The sequence below is a fragment of the Chiloscyllium punctatum genome, chromosome 18 (assembly GCF_047496795.1).
Source record: "Chiloscyllium punctatum isolate Juve2018m chromosome 18, sChiPun1.3, whole genome shotgun sequence".
Lineage (NCBI taxonomy): Eukaryota > Metazoa > Chordata > Chondrichthyes > Orectolobiformes > Hemiscylliidae > Chiloscyllium > Chiloscyllium punctatum.
In genome coordinates this window covers 234996-253919 of record NC_092756.1, presented here as the reverse complement: position 1 = coordinate 253919, position 18924 = coordinate 234996, and positions in this window count along the sequence as shown.

The window sequence follows — 18924 nt, the reverse complement described above, 5'->3', positions numbered from 1 at the left end:
CAGTTGGTTTGGAAGAATTTCCTTTCCTTCCCATGATTCCTCAACAGGAATCCTCAACGTTTGGGAAAGAAGACTCAGGGATTTTTTTACTCTCACATTTTGCTGTCAGGAGTGACAAAGTAAGAAAGAGGTGAGCAATAGACTCTGGTTTACGCCCATAAGATCATCGGACATGGGAACAGAAATTACGACATTCAGCCCATCGAGTCTGATCCACCATTCAGTTATGGCTGACAAGATCCTCAACCACAATCTCCTGCTTTCTCCCTATAAGCCTTGATCCCTTTGATACTCAAGACCTACCTATCCCTTAAATATACTCAATGACCTGACCACCACTGTCTTCTTTGTAAATGACTTCCATCGATTCTCCACGCTCTGGCTGAAGACGTTTATCCTTATCTCCATTCTAAAAGGGGTTCCCTATACTCTAAAGTTGTGTCCTTGGTTCCTAGAGTCTCCTGTCTCCATGACTTGACCTATCTGCCTATCTTCTTTTCCATCTATCCACTCTACCCTCCCCCGACCTATCACCTTCATCCCCTCCCCAACTCATCTATTGTACTCTATGCTACTTTGTCCCCACCCCCAAACTCCTCTCACTTATCTCTCGACCTTCAGGCTCTCTGCCTGTATTCCTGATGAAGGCTTTTGCCCGAAACGTCAATTTTACTGCTCATCGGATGCTGCCTGAACTGCTGTGCTCTTCCAGCACCACTAATCCAGAGTCTGGTTTCCAGCACCTGCAGTCATTGTTTTTACCTAGAGTCTCCTAAAAGTGGAAGTCTTCTCAACATCCACACTGTCCCGGCCATTCAGTATTCTGTATGTTTCAATTAAATCCGACCCACCCCCCACCCAATCCCTCTGAACTCCATCAAGAACAGACTCAGAATCCACAAACATTCTCATATGTTAAACTTCATTCCTGGGACCATTCTCGTGAACATCCTGTGAACCTATTCCAAGGACAGCACATCTTTCCAGAGATATGGGACTCAAACAGCGCACAATACTCCAAATGTCGTCTGACCAGGGCCTTATGGAGCCTCAGAAGTACGTCCCTGCTTTTAAATTCAAATCCTTTCAAAATAAATGCATTCACTGCATTTTCCTTCCTAACTACTGACGCAACCTGCAAGTTGACATTGAGAAAGTCCTGGAGTAAGACTCCCAAGACGTATGAATTTTCTGCCCATTTGGAAAGTAGTCCATGTTTGTAGTCTTCCTATCCTACAATTTACACTTTATACTCCACTTACCACTTCATTGCCAATTATACTAACCTGTCCAAATCCTTCATGAGCCTCCCTGCCTCTTCGCCGTCACCTGTCCCTATTTTTGTATCATCTTAAAACGTTGCCAGAATGCCTTCAGTTCATTCATCTGGATCGTTAATGTATTAAGTAAAAAGTTGTGGTACCAGCACTGAGCCTTATGGAACATCACTTGACACGGACTGACATCCTAGGATGGACACTTTTATCGGCACTCTGCTTCCTGCCAGGCAGCCAAACCTCTGTCCATGCCAGTACCTCGCCTCTAACACCATGGGCCCTGGCCTTACTCAGTAACCTCCTGTCGGCACATTGTCAAAGACCTTCTTGAAGTCCAGGTGTATGACATCCATTGGCTTTCCTTTTTCGAAGCTGCTCTTCACGTCTTCAAGGTTTTCCAACAGACTTTTCAGGCACGACTTCCCCTTGATGAAACCATGCTAACTTTGTTATACTTTACCATCCACATCCAAGTGTTCAAAAATCTCTTCCATCACAATGGATTCCAGAAGGTTACCCACAGACCAAGTTTAAATTGATAAGTCTATAATTTTGCGTCTTATACCTTAGTCTTTTTTTAAACAGAGGTACCACTTTAGCGATTTTCCAGTCCTCTCGTAATCTCCCTGAATCGATAGATTCCTGAAAGATCACCACTAACGCTTCCACTGTCTCAACACCTACCTCCCATAGAACTCTGGAGTGTAGTCCATCTCGTCCAGGTGAATTACTTACCGTCAGGCCATTCAGTTTTTCCAGCACCTTATCCTTGTTGATGGCCACCTTACCCAGCTCTGTGCACTCATTCTTTTCAATTTTAATGTGTGAAGACTGACCCGACGTAATTATTCAGCTCATCAGCCATTTCCTTGTTCCACAATATTATCTCTACTGTATCAATTTCTAGCGATCAAGTGCACATTTTTTTGCGTCTCGTTAGCATTTCATATATCGAAATAAGCTCTTACAGTCTTTCTTTACATGACTAGCTTACTTCATATTTAATATTCTCACACTTATTTCTTTTTTTTTGTTGTTCTCTGTTGGTCTTTGCAAGTGCTACAATATGGCAGTGAACATGGCCGTTAATTAAACCAAACACCCAGAAAAGCTCACCTCACCTCGTAATCAATTATAATATGAGTGACAGAGAACTCCCAAATTTTACTATTTAAAGAAAATAACATCAATTTATTTTTAACTCTAAAAGTGAACATGACACAACAACTATTCAGAACTCTACACCCCCCCCGCACACACAACTGCTTATTATCTGCCCCCAACTCTATAACTATATGCCGTTTCAATAAGATACTTATGAAGATAAAATCAACTTAATTTCAAAACCTTACAGCTGCTGCCGACCTCTGTGACGTAACTCTTCTGGCTGAGGAATTCCCTGGGTCATCATATTTCTGTTTATTGTGAATATGTTTCATATGAAAAAAAATCTATGATAGAAAGAATTTCCTAATTTCTTGCAGTGCAAAATAGTTGACCCCCAGGATTCTTCCGTCTCGATGGCATCTGCTCTCACCTTAATTTTCAAAATATATAGATTTTTATATCCCCAGCATTAAATCATCTCACTGGTTCGATGTTGGCAAAACAATAAATTCAAACTCAATTTGCTTTCAGTGACAGAGAGAGTGAAGGAAAGAGAGTGTTGCATGAAATAGTGAGAGTGGTGAAGCAAGAGCCTTTTGGGGGGGCAGGTGCTATAACATATACAGAGACTGTGAGGAAGTAGAGAGAATACGGAGAAACTTATCCTGGCAGTGCGGGGAAGGTTATTGATGCTTGTCCTGTATTGATGGGTCATCTCAGCATCGGGGTGAGCCTCCCCAATGTCTTGCCCACGTCTATCACAAATAACACCACAGAACACATCCCTCAACTTCTTCAGAATCAGTTTGTGTGGATCTTGCAAACAAGGAGGAACAAAGATTGGTGCCTTACATATATAAACCAAAACTGTTGTGCAAATTTTGTGCATCCTCTGCTCTGGAAATTAGATATGCAAATATTGTGGTACTGCAGTAATCCTTGATGATCTAAAATTGCAAATAAACTGCGTTAACTAAATGATTGCTTATACTATTAAAAATAAATTCCATAAGTGTATATTAGGGAGGTTGACCAGTATGTTGTGAACCAAAGTAGAGAGCAGGTTATATCGGATTTGGCGTTGTGTGGTAGAAGGACTAATTACTAACCTTGCTGTGAAGCAGCGTTTGAGCATTAGTGCCATTAATATGTTGTATTTTACATGGCGGCTGCATACAATATACAATTTTCGAACTTTACCCTCAAATATCATGGACCCCCGGAGGCTAAAGGGTCAAGTGATTTGGACAAATACAATATGACATTTAGTGTGAGACAAACAATGGTTGTTATTGATCGAATTACTGCAAAGTCTGAAAAATATGTACATATCACAAAGTTACAGACAGCAAAGAAAGAGAAGGTGACTCAATGACGGTTAACGTAAGAAATTAAAGATTGCATTAAATCAAAGGAAGCAGCTTCAGAAGAATTCCAGCTATTGTGGAAACCTGAACATTCTGAGAGATTTACTTTTCCGAAAAGAAGGCCGAAGAAAGTGTGAAGGAAATCAGAAAGAACATGAATACAAACAAACAGGAAACACACAGACTGCTCAATGTACTAAAGAAAACAAAAGTAAGGCCAAATGAGGAAATTTGTAAGGTAGAGGAGAATTTATTGTGGGGAACAAGGAAATGTCAGAGAAACGAACCAGCTACTTTCCATCTGTCTTCATGGAGAAAGCTCCAGGAAATTCCTGTGATCACATGGAACTTGTGAAAATAAAGATATAAAGTCAATTCGTATCAACAACAAGGTGGTACTTGAAAATGGAGCGAGATTGATCATTGCTATGTCTGATGGGACAGATGTACTTCATATCAAAATACCAGAAGTAAAACAGCATATTAATTGAGCTGTCGGTAACTGTGTTTTATCTTCCTGTAGGTTCTGCAAAGGCCATTGTAAATGACTGGACGGTAGTAAACATGATCCAACTATATACACAGACAAGAAGAGATAATGTGGAGGACGGCAGATCAATTATTTTGACAGCTGTGGTGAAACAGTTGGAGTCTATTATATAAGATGTCATATTGGGTATTTAGGAATGAACAGCAACATTGCAGATAATCACTATACATTTTGACAGAGAAATCATACCTGACAAACTTCGGAATTGTTTGAAGTTGTTTCTTGCAGTATACACAATGGACAACCAGTGGAAGTGGTGTGTTTGCATTTTCAAAAGTCTTTCTATAAGAAGTCATGCAGTGAGTTCATAAATGCAATTAACGTGAATAGTATTTGGAAGAATACATGTAATTGGAAAGGTAAAGCTAGTTTGGGCTTCTTTTTAGGGAATCGGATTATAGACGTAAAGACATCATGATGCAATTGTATAGAGTGTTGATGAGAAAGTACCTCGAGTATTGTGTAGTGTTGGTGACCTAATCGAAGAAAGAGTATACTGATCACAGAGGACGTGCAATGGACATTCCCCAGATTAATCCCTCAGATGACAAGGTTTTCCGATGGGGAGACTTGTCATGTGACCTCTCCAGTTTCAATGAACGGCAGGTGATCGCAGTGAAATCTAGAAAATCGACAGAATATGTGACAAGGTGGAAATAAAGAAAATGTTTCTCTGGCTGTCTACTCTACATTCCTGTAGAAGGGCTGATGCCCGAAACGTCGATTCTCCTGTTCCTTGGATGCTGCCTGACCTGCTGCGCTTTTCCAGCAACACATTTTCAGCTCTGATCGCCAGCATCTGCCGTCCTCACTTTCTACTCTACATTTAAGTCAACTAAGCGCAGGATAAGGGACAGGCCATTTCAGACCATAATAACGAGGAAATTCTTCACTCAGATGAGACTGACTAACAGAAGGCCATGGAAGCCTGCTGGCAGGGCAAGATTAGGGAGAATCCCTAAATATTCTACGTGTATGCCAAGTGGATTAGAACAAGCAGGGAGCAGGTATGATATATCAATGACTTGCCAAGTTGCATCCAAACTCAACTTCATGGTAGAAGGCTACTTGTGTGACTGGAGACCAATGTCTCCTGGTGCATCACAGAGATCAGTACTCTGTCCCTTATTATTTGTGGTATTCATACGTGATGTTAATGTGAAGTGGGTAGGGGAGTGTGATAAGCAAGTTTGTGCTTGACAGAAAGATTGGCCAGGTGGTTGGGAATGAGGCAGAAGGACTTATGTTACAGGAAGATGCAGATGGATTGGTCAGATGGGCAGGACAATGCCAGATGGAATGTAACCCTGATGAATATGAGACTATGTGCTTTGGAAGAAGGAACCAGATATGGGAATATTCACTGAATGACAGCACACTAAGAAACTCAGAGAGTGCTTCTCCACACATTCCTGAATGTGACTGGTTATGATCATTGATGAGTTAGGCAGAACCGTAGGAATAGTCTTTGTTCGTTGACCCAAACATTATAAGTTTGGTAAGGCTAAAGTAAACACTGTGTGCAGTTCTGGCAGCCATATTACAGAAAGGATGTGATTGTGCTGGATGAGATGCAGAGGAGATTCACTGAGATGTTCCCTGGGATGGAACATATGAGCTGTGGAGAGAGGCTGGATAGGCTCGAGCTGTTTCCCCTGGAGCAGATAAAGTTGAGTGGGTAAGTAATTCAGGTTTAAGATTACAAGGGGCATGGACAGAGGGAATAGACAACAGCTGTTCTTTTTATTCGAAGTGTCAGCTTCCTTCCAGTCAGAAACCAGGGAATGGAGAATGGAAAACAGAGAAACATGACGCAACTTCTTCACTTCTGTCTTCACAAAAAAAGAGATAAACAAAGCTTTCCCAGGAATAGGAGAAAACCTGAGACTGAGGAGAAAAGAATATAGCATGAAATTAGAAAATAAACTAATTTGAAGAACTTATTGGAACTGAAAATAATGGGCTTCAAAAAAAATCAACACACAATGATGAAATGGGAAACGTATTTGAGAAACTTACTGGCACATTAAATACAGAAAAGCAATAGAACATAAAACTTAGAACAGTACAGTACAGAAAAGTTCCTTCAGCCCACGATGATGTGCCGACCATTGATCCTTATGTGAGGTAAACTTAATGTACGTACCCGCAAATGTCTGTGGCCATGTGCATGCCCAGCAGTCTCTTAAATATCCCCAATGACCTCGTTTCCACAACTGGTGCTGGCAACGTATTCCATGCTCTCACAATTCTCTGCATAAAGAACCCGCCTCTGACATCCCGTCTATACTTTCTGCCAAACAGCTTAAAACTATGACCCCTCGTGTGAACAATTTCTGCCCTGGGAAAAAGTCGATGACTACCAACTCTATTTATGTCTCTCTTTGTCTTGTACACGTCAATTAGGTCCCCCTCTACCTTCATTTTTCCAATGAAAAATGTCCTAGCTCAGTCAACCTCTCTTCATAAGATAAGCCCTCCATTCCAGGCAGCATCCTCGTAAACCTCCTCTGAACTCTCTCCAAAGCCTTCACATCTATCCTATAATAGGGCAACCAGAACTGGACACAGAATTCCAAGTGCGGTCTAACCAAAGTTTTATAGAGCTGCAATAAGATCTCACGGCTCTTTAACTCACTCCCCCTGTCAATGAAAGCCAAAACACCATATGCTTTCTTAACAACCCTGTCCACTTAGGTGGCAATTTTAAGCGATCTATGCACCTGCACACCAAGATCGCACTGTTCCTCCACACTGCCAAGACTCCTGGCTTTAATCCTGTACTCAAATTTCAAGTTTGACCTTCCAAAATGCATCACTTGTTGAACTCCATCTGCCACCTCTCAACCCATGTCTGCATCCTGTCAATGTCACACTGCAGCCTACAACAGCACTCTATACTGTCAACGACACCTCCAATCTTTGCGTCATCTGCAAACTTGATAATCCATCCTTCAATCTCCTCAGCCAAGTCATTAATAAAAAATTACAAAGAATTGAGGCAGAAGAACAGAGCCGTGTGGAACACTACTGACTACTGACTTCGAGGCAAAATACTTTCCTTCCACCACCACTCGCTGTCTTCTGTCGAACAGCCAATTCTTTATCCAGTCTGCTAAATTTCCCTGTATCCCATTCCTCCTGAACCTCTGAACGAGACTACCATGGGAAACCTTATCAAATGCCTTGCTGAAGTCCATTTACACAACATTCAAAGTTTGACCCTCATCAACTTGCCTAGTAACATCCTCAAAGTACTCTATAAGATTTGTGAGGCATGCCCTACCCCTCACAAAGCCGTGCTGACTGCATTTAATCAAGCCATGCTCTTCCAGAAGGTCATAAATCCGATCACTCAGAATCCTTTCTGATACCTTGAAGACGACAGACGTGAGACTGACTGTCTGTAATTTCTGGGGATTTCACTATTTCCTTTCTTGAAGAGAGGAATTACATTTGCCTCCCTCCAGTCCTCAGGTACGACTCCAATGTACAGCGAGGATACAAAGATCTTTGCAAGCGGCGAAGCAATCACATTTCTCGCTTCCCAAAGCAGCCAAGGACAAATCTGGTCTGGCCCTGGCGACTTGTCAATCTTAATGTTTGTCAACATTTTCAGCACATCTGCTTCCTCAATCTCTATCCGTTCCACCATGCTTACCTGCTCCTCAATGGTTTCATTCTCTACAAGGTCCTTTTCCTTCGTAAAGACAGAAGCAAAAAACTCATTTAGGGCTTCCCCTACCTCCTCAGACTCTATACACAAGTTCCCTATGCTATCCATGATTGGCCCTACTCTTTCTTTGATCATTCTCTTATATCCTCACATACATGTAAAATGCCTTTGAATTCTCCCTAATCCGTCCTGCCAAGCCTTTTTCGTGCCCCCTCCTGGTTCTCCTCAGACTATTTTTGAGCTCCTTCCTCGCCTGCCTGTAATCCTCTAGAGCTGAGCAAGAACCTTGCTTCCTCCACCTTACGTAAACTGCCTTCTCTCTTTTGACGAGAAGCTCCTCCGCTCTCATCATCCAAGGTTCCTTTATCTTTCCCCTTCTTGCCTGTCTCAGAGGAACTCATTTATGAATCACTCGCAACAACTGTTCCTTAAACAGTTTCCACATGTCTATAATGCCCTTTCCATCGAAAAATTGCTCCCATTCCATGCTTCCCAAGTCTGTCTGAAAGCATCATATTTTCCTTTTGCCCAATTAAATATCCTCCCATTGTGCCTGCTGCTCTCCTTCTACATTACTATGCAGAATCTGAGGCAGTTGTGGTCACTATCACCAAAATGCTCTCCCACCGCAAGATCTGACACCTGCTACGGCTCATTGCAGGCCACCAAATCCAAAATGGCCTCTCCCCTCGTCGGCCTGTCAACGTACTGAGTTCGGAAACCCTCCTGAATACACCTTACAAAAACAGCTCCTTCCAAACCACCTGTTTGAAGGTAGTTCCAATCAATATTGGGAAAGTTAAAGTCACCCATTACAACAACCCTATTACAATCAGACTTTACCAAAATCTGCGGACCTATGCTTTCTTCAATCTCCCTGCTGCTATTGGCGGGGCTGTAGAAAACCCCTAATGAGGTGACTGCTCCCTTACTGTTCCTAATTTCCACCCATACTGACTCAGTAGGCAGACTCTACTCAATAATGGTAACTTCTGTAGCTGTGATACCCTCTCTGATCACCCTCTCGAAGAGAGACAGTGAACTTGGATTTTCAGCAAGATTTTTAATTAGGTCCCAAGCCTAGTGTGCAAAGTAAAAGCACATGGAATAGGGGATAATACATGGACATGGTGTTACAGTAGGAGAGCTGACAGGAAACAGTGAGTAGGAATAAATGGATGGTTTTCACTTTGGAAGGCTCCTGCAGCATCGCAATGATTGGTGCTTGGGCCCCAGATATTCACAATACATCTCAAACATCTCGTTGAGGGAATAACATACAAGGTTTACCAAATCTGCTGACGGAACTAGGATTTTGAAAGGTAAGGATGATGTGTAGACAATTTCAAGGTGATTGAGACAAATGGAGTGAATGAGTAAATATGTGGCAGATGAAGAGCAGTGTGTACAGATGTGATGTTGTCTACTTTGTTGGGAACAAGAGAATGCCAGAGGAACATTTGAAAAGTGAGTGTTTGAGAAATGTCGATCTATAAAGGGAAATAAATTTTTTTTTGTTTTTGTTTGGACAGACCTCCGCGTTCTATGCAGGTCAGTGAGTTCTGAAGGCAGAAGCCAATACTGGGAATACATTATCACGCAGACCAGTTTACACAGACCCACCAATTGGGGAGCTGTAACATTGAAAAGCATCTGGGATCTCCCTGTACGACATTCACTGAAAGTCATACTGCAGGAGCAGAAAGCAATTAGGAAGATAAATGGTGTGTTGATCTTCATTTCAGGAGGATTTGATTCCAGAAGTAAGGGTGTATTACTGCAGCTGTACAGGGCCTTGGTGTGATCCCATCTCGAACATTGTGCAGTGTTGTCATTACCCAACAAAGGAATAACCTGACTCTGTGGGTTGCAGCAAAGAATGACCAGACTGATTTCTTGGATGACAGGCTTGTTGTGGGAGCAGGGTTTGGGGCAACTGGGCCTATATTCCTTGGGCTTTAGGAAACTGAGTGGGGATCTCACTGAGATATATAAAATACTGGCAGGGAGGAGACAGATTGGAAGCAGGGATGATAATTCACCTGGCTGGGACGTCGAAAACAATGGGCCACAGGATTAGGTACGGTCAGGTCATACTTGATTGAGATTAGAATCTGCACTCAGACTAATGAACCTGGATAATTCTCTCCCACTTTAGACGGTGGAAGACAAGGCACGAAAGACTAATCAGGATGTCCAGACACTGAAGGGATGGGGGAGAGAGCTGGAATACGGTGTGGAAATAAAGGACGGGCGATCATTATATTGAATTGGGTTGCAAACTCGACACACCAAACGGACTACTGCAGTTCCTATTTTATAGCTTCACAAGGTTAATCACATTAAGCGATATGTACAGTATGTAGGGAAAGTGCATTGAGAAGATGTTCATCTGTGAAGTAGAAAGGGGAGGCTCAATGTACTGTATGGCCTACTCCATTCCTGATGTTTCTGTGCGGTCCGTGGGAAAGCTCTACAAATGTTGATACCAACTCTGAGATCTTAGTTAGGAGGTCTCTGCAGGGTCGACAGGACTGTGTTTCCCGTTCCCTTTTCCGATTCCGAGGCTAGTGCTGTGTGTTCTGTCCTGGTTTGTCCTTTAAGACCTCGGAGCAGTTTGGTACAATACAATATCTTCGTTAACTGTTTCAGAAACCCTTGAAGAGTTTATCACATGTCTGTTTGTCATAAGTCACTTTTAGGCCAGAAACCACAGGAGATTTGTTTCCTGAAAGTACATCGGGGAAACATATTGGTGTGTACAACCGTTTACTGGCTTCAAGGTCACTGTTACTGACACTAGATTTGAGGTCTCGATATTTAATTAATTGTTTTTAACTCCCCCCCCCCCCCCCCCAGCTGCCATACCATTAGTCTGGTCTGGATTAGTAATCCAATGACATTTCCACAACTGCACCATCTCCACATGGGGACCTATCGGAAACCACACTCAGCAGGTTATCTCTGTGCTGCTTGACAGCTCTGTCAAAAATAATTCACACCAATTTGGCTATCGTGATGAGACTGAGGGAGTTGTAGTTGGGCAGATTATAATTATTGTCCTCTTAGGGGTCTGGGCATAGCTGAGTAATTTTCCACATTTCCAGGGAGATGTCAGAGTTGGAGCTGGAATGAAACAGCTTCCCCAGGGACACGGCTTGTTGTGCAGCAAAAGTCTTCAGTCCTATTGCAGGAATGGGATCAGGGCCCATTGCCTTTGTCGTATCTAATGTGTTCAGCTGTTTCTTCATGTCACGGGCAGGGAATCGAATTGGTTGAAGACTGATCTGTGATTCTGTGGGCATCATGATGACGGTGAGTTGAATCATCGACTCAACACCCCTGGCTGAGGATGGTACAGACACTATTTCCTTGTTTTTTACACTGATGTGCAGAGCTGATCCATTGATAGGATGGGGATAATTGTGGAACCCAGTCCACCAGTTAGTTGTTTTATCGTCTATCACGATTTTTGGCCGGATGTGGCAGGCTGCAGAGCTTCAATCTGGGTGTGTTAAGCTTGTGAGAATTTCGCCCCCTCTATCATATGAATTGGTTTAATTATATTTGATAGGATTAATTGTCGCATGTATCTAAGTAGAGTGAGTCCCTTTGTTTATACGCAGTTCTGGCAGATCAAATTGAGAGTTGGAGCTGCCTTTTTTTTAAGAGACATGGAGTGGCCGAAATTTAAAACTCTACTTCAACTGTCTGTTTTTGAACAGCCGCAAAATAGCCAGAATTTAAAATAGGTTGTTTCAGCATTAGTGAAAAAACGGCTTTTGAGAAGGTAATTACTCCAAGGCAAAACAAAGAATAATCTGAATGCAAGATTCTGAAACATGCTAATGCAGTGATAAAGACCGTTCTTTGCTTTAAATTGATGATTTGTAACAGAACACGGATGAAATAATGAAATTGTAGCAGAAAAACTTTGAAGAGTCATTACGAAAGGTAACTTATTCTGATCTCATTAAGGATGTGTTCAGCCACAATAACAGCAATTCAAATTATCTTTACGAAGCTAGCCATGCCTTTGAAACTATTTACAATAGTAATAAGTACTAGTCATAGATTTGGTAAATAATCATGGAGACAGATTTCAACGAAATAATAAAATCTTAAAGAGATGCCTGGCATCTTCAAAGAAAGGTTAACAGTAAAAATAATAATAATAATAATAATAATAATAATAATAATATGAATTTTGTAACAGAATCAACTTTTTAATGCAAAATATGATAATGAAATTTGTAAGAGATAGCCTGTCCAATGGAGAATAGAAGGAATGCAATCCTTCAAGATAAACAATGATGGGCATGACTAAAAAGAGCACAGCCCCGAACTTTGGAATGCATTATAGAAAGATCCCAAGGCCGAGAGATAACAAAAGCCGTTAAACATCTGAAACAAATATGAACGTAGGGCTGTCCCTGGGAGTGTCCATCATTGATCAATTGTTTTACAAGATTGGTTCTGCAGGAAGGGTGTGGAGGGGACACTGACTATGTTGTGTATGATCATTGCAACACAGAACGTATAACAATAATGTTTTTTGTTGTAAAACCGAAGTGTATCCTTGATCTCTCTTTTGATCTGAGCTGAAGATTAAGGAAACCATTGTCTTCCCATGTAAAATCCAGATTCGAGGAAGATACTTTGGTACTCTCCTTGCATTAACCTGTCATACACCTGTCCCTTTCCATCGCTACAGTAAACAAAACTAAATTGTGGTAACTATCACCAAATGTTCACCTTCCTCCAAATCAAACACCTGGTCTGGTTCATTACCAATACCAAATCCAATTTGGCTTCATCCCTTGTTGGCCTATCTACATACTGTATCAGGAAACCATTCTGCACACATTGGACAAAAACTGGCCTGTATAAAGTACATGAACGGTAGGTTCCCGGTCAATATTTGGAAAGTTAAAGTTCTCCATAACAACTACTCTGTTATTTATGCTCCTATCCAGTATCATCTTTGTTGTCCCTTCCTCTACATCTCTGGAACTTTTCAGAGGTCTATAGAGAACTCTCAACAGGGTGATCCCTCCTTTCCTGTTTCTAACCTCTTCCCATACTACCTCTTGGACAAGTCCTAATCAACCATCCTTGCTGCCACCGTAATACTATGCCACCCTTCCCCCTTTTAATAAGTTCCCTGTTCTTAATGGAGGAACTAAACCCCACAACTTACCACAATCATTCCTGTCCCTGCTCTGTTCATTTCTCCAAAATGGCCACAACATCAAGCTGTAGAACTGCACAATTTGGAAAAAGGGAGTTATTGGAGGGGTATTAAACGGAGATAGATCAGAAGACAGCACGAGGGTTGAGAGACAGGAACAGACAGAAAATGGAAATTTTATTTATAAATTCTCACGGATGGCATGGCCTTTGTATTGTGCCATACCCTGTGAGCATTGTGTTGATACTGGCTTGGTCTCAGATCATTTATTGCCAATAATATCGCAGAGCTGAGTTGCTAACAGTTAAAGAGAGTCCAAAAGGCCAAGCGATTTTTTTACAGGGAGAAGGCGGATTAATTTAAATAGACTGGGTGAACAGCAGCAGAAACTGAGAACCCCCCTCGCCACTGTGATACTGCGCCAGGGCAACTCAGTGAGGTAGATCATGACAGAGGGGAAATCAACATCTCAGCTGCGCGTCAAATAATGATTGACAAGGTTTGTACACCACGTCCACGGTTTTGTAAGACACATTTCAATTTATGTAGCTCAATACCATGAGTGAATTTAAAGTATCTTATCACTTTGTATATTCCGTAATTTAGTATGGAGAGAAAATAATTTTGTCCCTGTATTTTGTGTTCAAAAACCGATTTTCGTCCTCATTCCTCACTTTAGATGTATCCTTGAATCTGTTCTTCATATGAATTATAAAGAGTAACATTCCAATACTGATGACTGGGGAATATTATTGTCCTTCCATCCAGTCTGTATTGCCATGTCCCCCAATGCTCGCTGTTTTCTCTCCCCTCCACCATGCCATACTCACAATTCAATTGAAGTCCAGTAAATGACACTTCGTCACAGTTCATTAACATCAATAGAATCAATAGCACAACCCACATCTGCCCCCTCTGATCCTGGAATAACAAACTGAATTGCATTTTTCACATACAATTCTCAGTTAATATATCCATGCCTTTTGTCTGTTGTAACCCCACGTTGTCTCAGGCACACATGCCCCTCAAATCATGAACTATAACAATTGTCTCAATGTTTTATTGAAATTATAATGCTTTATCAGTAGTTACAGAATTTATGTTTCCAGTTATAAACAGAGAAGCATGTTTACATTCTGATAAAACTCCAGCATTACTCCCATATTCAAGGCAGATTGAATGGTTACACTCAATTGATCTACTAGCCTCAACATTTGCGCCATCAGTCACCCTTACAGACCGCATCCAGAATGTCAAAAGTTTAATCATTGTTTTGACTTTTAATAAAACAATATTGAATTGAAAGGCGTTGGCTGGAGCAATTTGTTCAGCGACTGTGATTGACGTCAGTCTCCGTGGATCCGAAATGCGTCACTTGAGTTTGTCTCTTCTATTAATTCGGGACTCTTTTCAATGTATTATCCCAAAGTATGGGTGGGAGCATCACCGATAGCACTAACAGGGGTCAGCAGCTAGAGAGATGGGGGAGGAGAGGTCAGATTCTGAGAACAATAGACTGGAATGTTCCAATAATGGATCAGAATCTGAGGAATTTTGACTGGAATATTACAATAACAGACAGGAGTTTATCCTTGGGTCTTAACTACATTTCGCAGCCTTGGATATTATCAGCATAACAGATCAAAGATATCTTTTAGATTATTTAAGGTGGTTACTATCACATCCTCGCTATAGTTGGTGTTCCTGGTAAGTCATTCCATCTAACCATTAAGCCGATTGAACTGAATTGCTGTCTATATTCAAAATTTAGTATTTGGATGCCATCATTTTCAGATCCAGTCAAAAAATGTATTCTTTGTAAATTATAACTGGCAAATTACTATTTACAACTTACTCAACAATGCACGAGGAGAAACCAGAATGTTCTTAATCTCCATGATCTTTTTTCTTCATTAATATGTACATTTCTACATATTCTCCCCACTCACCAATCCTGCCCAAGACCACTGTCAGGATATTTCATTCTCCTTCTCAGCATCAGTGCAACTGCTGAATAATCCATCGTTTGTGCCTGAAATCTTAAATCCAGATATAACTGTTTCAAATCCCTTCTAACTATGCTTCCATCACAAAATATTTGCACTTGAGATGGTTAGTTTGTTCTCTCCACAGAATCTGTCAGATAGACAGACAGTGCATGGTGCTCAAGTAATTGAATCTTAATTGAGATGCAGAGAATAATAATCTTTTGATGTCCCATGAGGAAGTTGATGAAACGCAAATGGAATCATCACCAATTGCTATAAACAGAAGCCTATCTACTTGCCTCATGTCCTGTAGAGAAGGCAATGGGTCATCGTTCCGTGGTCAGGTCTCTGTGTAACTGTAAAACCATAGCAATGTTTTTTACTCTTTACTGTCCTGTGGAACTGCTGAACCAGCCACTCAGTTCAAGATCGGTATAATATGCTGGCCTGACAAGGACTGCACACATCCCGTGAGAGCAGAACAAAATAAAAGATAACTCCCTTCCTCTGCCCGATTTCCATGCTCCTGCAAGTCATTTCCATTCAGCTAGGTGACCATTTCCTGTTTCGAGTGAGTTCTTTCTGATTGAGTCTCCCTCAGAGAGTGATATCCATCTTCATCGTCACCTCTGGTGTAAGGATCTTCTACATTCCACATCATTTGCAGAGTAGAGAGAAGTAATGTCTTTTTCCGGCACAAAAAAAAAGCTGAGACAGCTCAATGAGAGAACAGAATTATTGTAATCAATCCTGAGAGTGTTAGTGAAATATTATTTGGGGTATTGTGGACAGATTTGCTCTCTTTTGTAAGGTATAATCCTCTTGGCACAAAAAGTATAAAGGAGTTTCACCAGACTCATTGTTGTGATGATAAAACCATCTGTAGCGCTTTGAGGGAATAAGCGGTGACTGCATTGAACCTTATGGGGATGGACAGTCACTCATTATGTTCCAAACAGAAACTGATACGGTGATAAATTCTATGGCTTGTTTGTAACTTGGTTTACATGATTCTCGATAGTTTAAGAGCCTCTGAGAACGTTCCTCCCACTCCACGCCACTCCCCACTACGATTGAGAGAGAGAGGGAGAGAGGGAGAGAGAGGGCCAGTATTTGACTAAACTCTCCCAACATTAAAACAGTACATTTGGCATGTGATCCTGCATAGAACTTCACGTTATGCACAATCCTGACAGCAGCCACAATACCTTCATACTAAAACAGTTAACCGTTCCCACCAGCCTCTGACCTCCATGGAGAACATGTGTCCATCTTCTCGGAGATGGAAAATACCTCTTTGAGACTTGGCACAAATCATTTGGCATCTTTCCTCACTGCCGGCAAAACAGGCTGCATATCATGTGTTCCACAGGCAATGGAGCCACGAGGAGCATTGTGAGCCGTCTGTGAGTGCATTCTCTGCTCCATTGGTGTTTCAGGTTGGAGCATCAATGACACCCTCCTGGTCCTATGTAAGATTCTTGAGGGGCTAAATGGCCTCCTCCTGGTCCCAGGGAAGAGGATCAAATGTCTGATTGGGCTCTGCCTGTTCTTGTTTAACAGCTCATATACTGACCCGGCCCCTCCTCTTCCTGTGGAACAGTCAGGAGGATTGAATGGGCTGTCCCTCTTCTTGTTCACTCATTTCGATGGGTTGAATGACTTCCACATATCCGTGTGCAGCCAGCTTAGGGTGCTGATGAGCCCCTGTTTTAACTGTGGAAATTTGCAGTGTCTGGCCGTGTTGTTACATGAATGTTAACGACACTTTAACAGCACAAACCTGAATACTGTCTAGGTCTTGCTGCACATGGACACAGAGACTGGTTCAGGAGCTGTGGGGTGACAAAAAGTTCTGAATATTGTGTGATCTTCAGTGATCACCCTGCTTCTGATCTTATGATGGATGGCGGGCACCGGGGGTTCGTAGACGTTGACAAAGGAGCTGGAGATGTTTGTGCTGAGGACGTTAACCTGAGGATCTCCTGAAGAGATGTCCTGTGGCTGAGAGGATTGGCAGCCACAGCACAAGAACATCTTCCTTTGTGCTCTGAAAGACCTCAACCAGTGAGGAGGGTACACCTGATTCCCATTACGTTCAAATAAGTAGGTGGTCCCGATGACATCCTCAGTCAAATACTGCCTTTATATCAAGGCCATTCACACTGTCCTGAGCCCCTGAGTTCACCTCTTGTTCATTTTCAAAGTTGACGGTGTCTGTGTGGGGGGTGATTTCCTCTCACAGAGAGTAATCAATGTCAGGAATTATCTGGGCTAGAGAGTTAAGGGAGCTAGATCACAAAAAGTATTTAAAGAGGAGGTAGATGTATATTTGACCTGTCAGAGAGCTGGTGGGTGTGAAGGATTGGGTATTAAATACGAGTTAATGCTAACAGTAGATCACCCATGATCGTATACAATGGCTTGACTGTCCGAATTACCTGATTCTGTTCCTTATGTTCATATTCTCTGTAATTACAGAGTTAAAGGTTGCAATGTTCCTCGATGTTCTATTATTGAACGTTGTAATCAGAGAGAGCAAAGCACTTCGAGTAATCTCTGGATGAGGTTCGGGGCTTTATTCATAATGAATCTTGGTCGAGACAATTACCAACAAATGAAGCACAAGTTGCAGAGAGGAGGCACTCTGTAAAGAGACCAGAGGCGTCTTTCGAACCCAGACTAGATTTCCAAGTAACATTTTCCAACCCACCCGAAACCGTGTGTGACGGTTTGGAGGGATTGAATGAACTCCTGTGTTACTGTGGACCAGGGCATTTAGAGCAAGTGGCCTCCATCTGCTCCAGTGAAGGAGCTGTGAGGGACTGAATGCAACATAGTAACATGGGACTGTGAAGCAAGAGTGGGTCATCAGACACTGTGTCACTGTTCCACCACGCACTATGATCTGATTGTGGTTTCAGCAGCCCTTTTCTGTCTGTGTACCATTTTCCTACTCTCATTTATGTGTCAAATGTTTAACATACACAATGTTGAATAAATGGAAATATCCAGTTATCACAAACTTTAACAGCCCTTTGAGAATCTCTTGATTGTGCACTGACCAATGTCCGAGAGTCACTGATGTCTTTTCCCACTCCGCTACTGGTGAAAGCAAATTTTAAATGTAACCAATTGAGTGCTGTGGCCAATGAAATAGGTATCATTCTGGATAATTTTCTACAAAAATGTGGGACAAAGAAATTTGAACTCTGAACGAATTGTAAAATGATCGAGTGTCCCAAATATGTTTCTGCCTTTGAAGTTATTCTGCTCACACAAATGTCTGGGAATGCGGATTTTTCCCGGAAGAGTTGGATTTGGCTGAATTCCCTTTGCTTCGGGCAATGGAGAGATTCCTATGAATTCTCATCAGGAATCCTCCACGAGTGGTAAAGATGACTCAGGGATTTTCTGCTCTTACACCTTGTTTTCAGGCACATCAAAATAAGATAGAAAGACCAATTGGCTGCTGCTTTAGAGGCAGGTAATATTTTTCTTCCTCTCCGTGTGGAAAAATACTGTAATGTCAACTGGACCATGTGCACTCTCCATGAACATTCTATGGAATGGATGATAATAGACTGTATGCTGTATGCAGCATCAATGCTGTTGTTGTGCACAGTGCCTTTCTTTAGCAAACAAAAGTGCCGGCTTTATAATTTGATGACATCTTTATATGTGTCTGCATAATTTTCGTAAATGGGTTGATATCTTCATAATAATTGTGTTTCTATCAACACATCACGTTCATAAAAAAATTCCCTA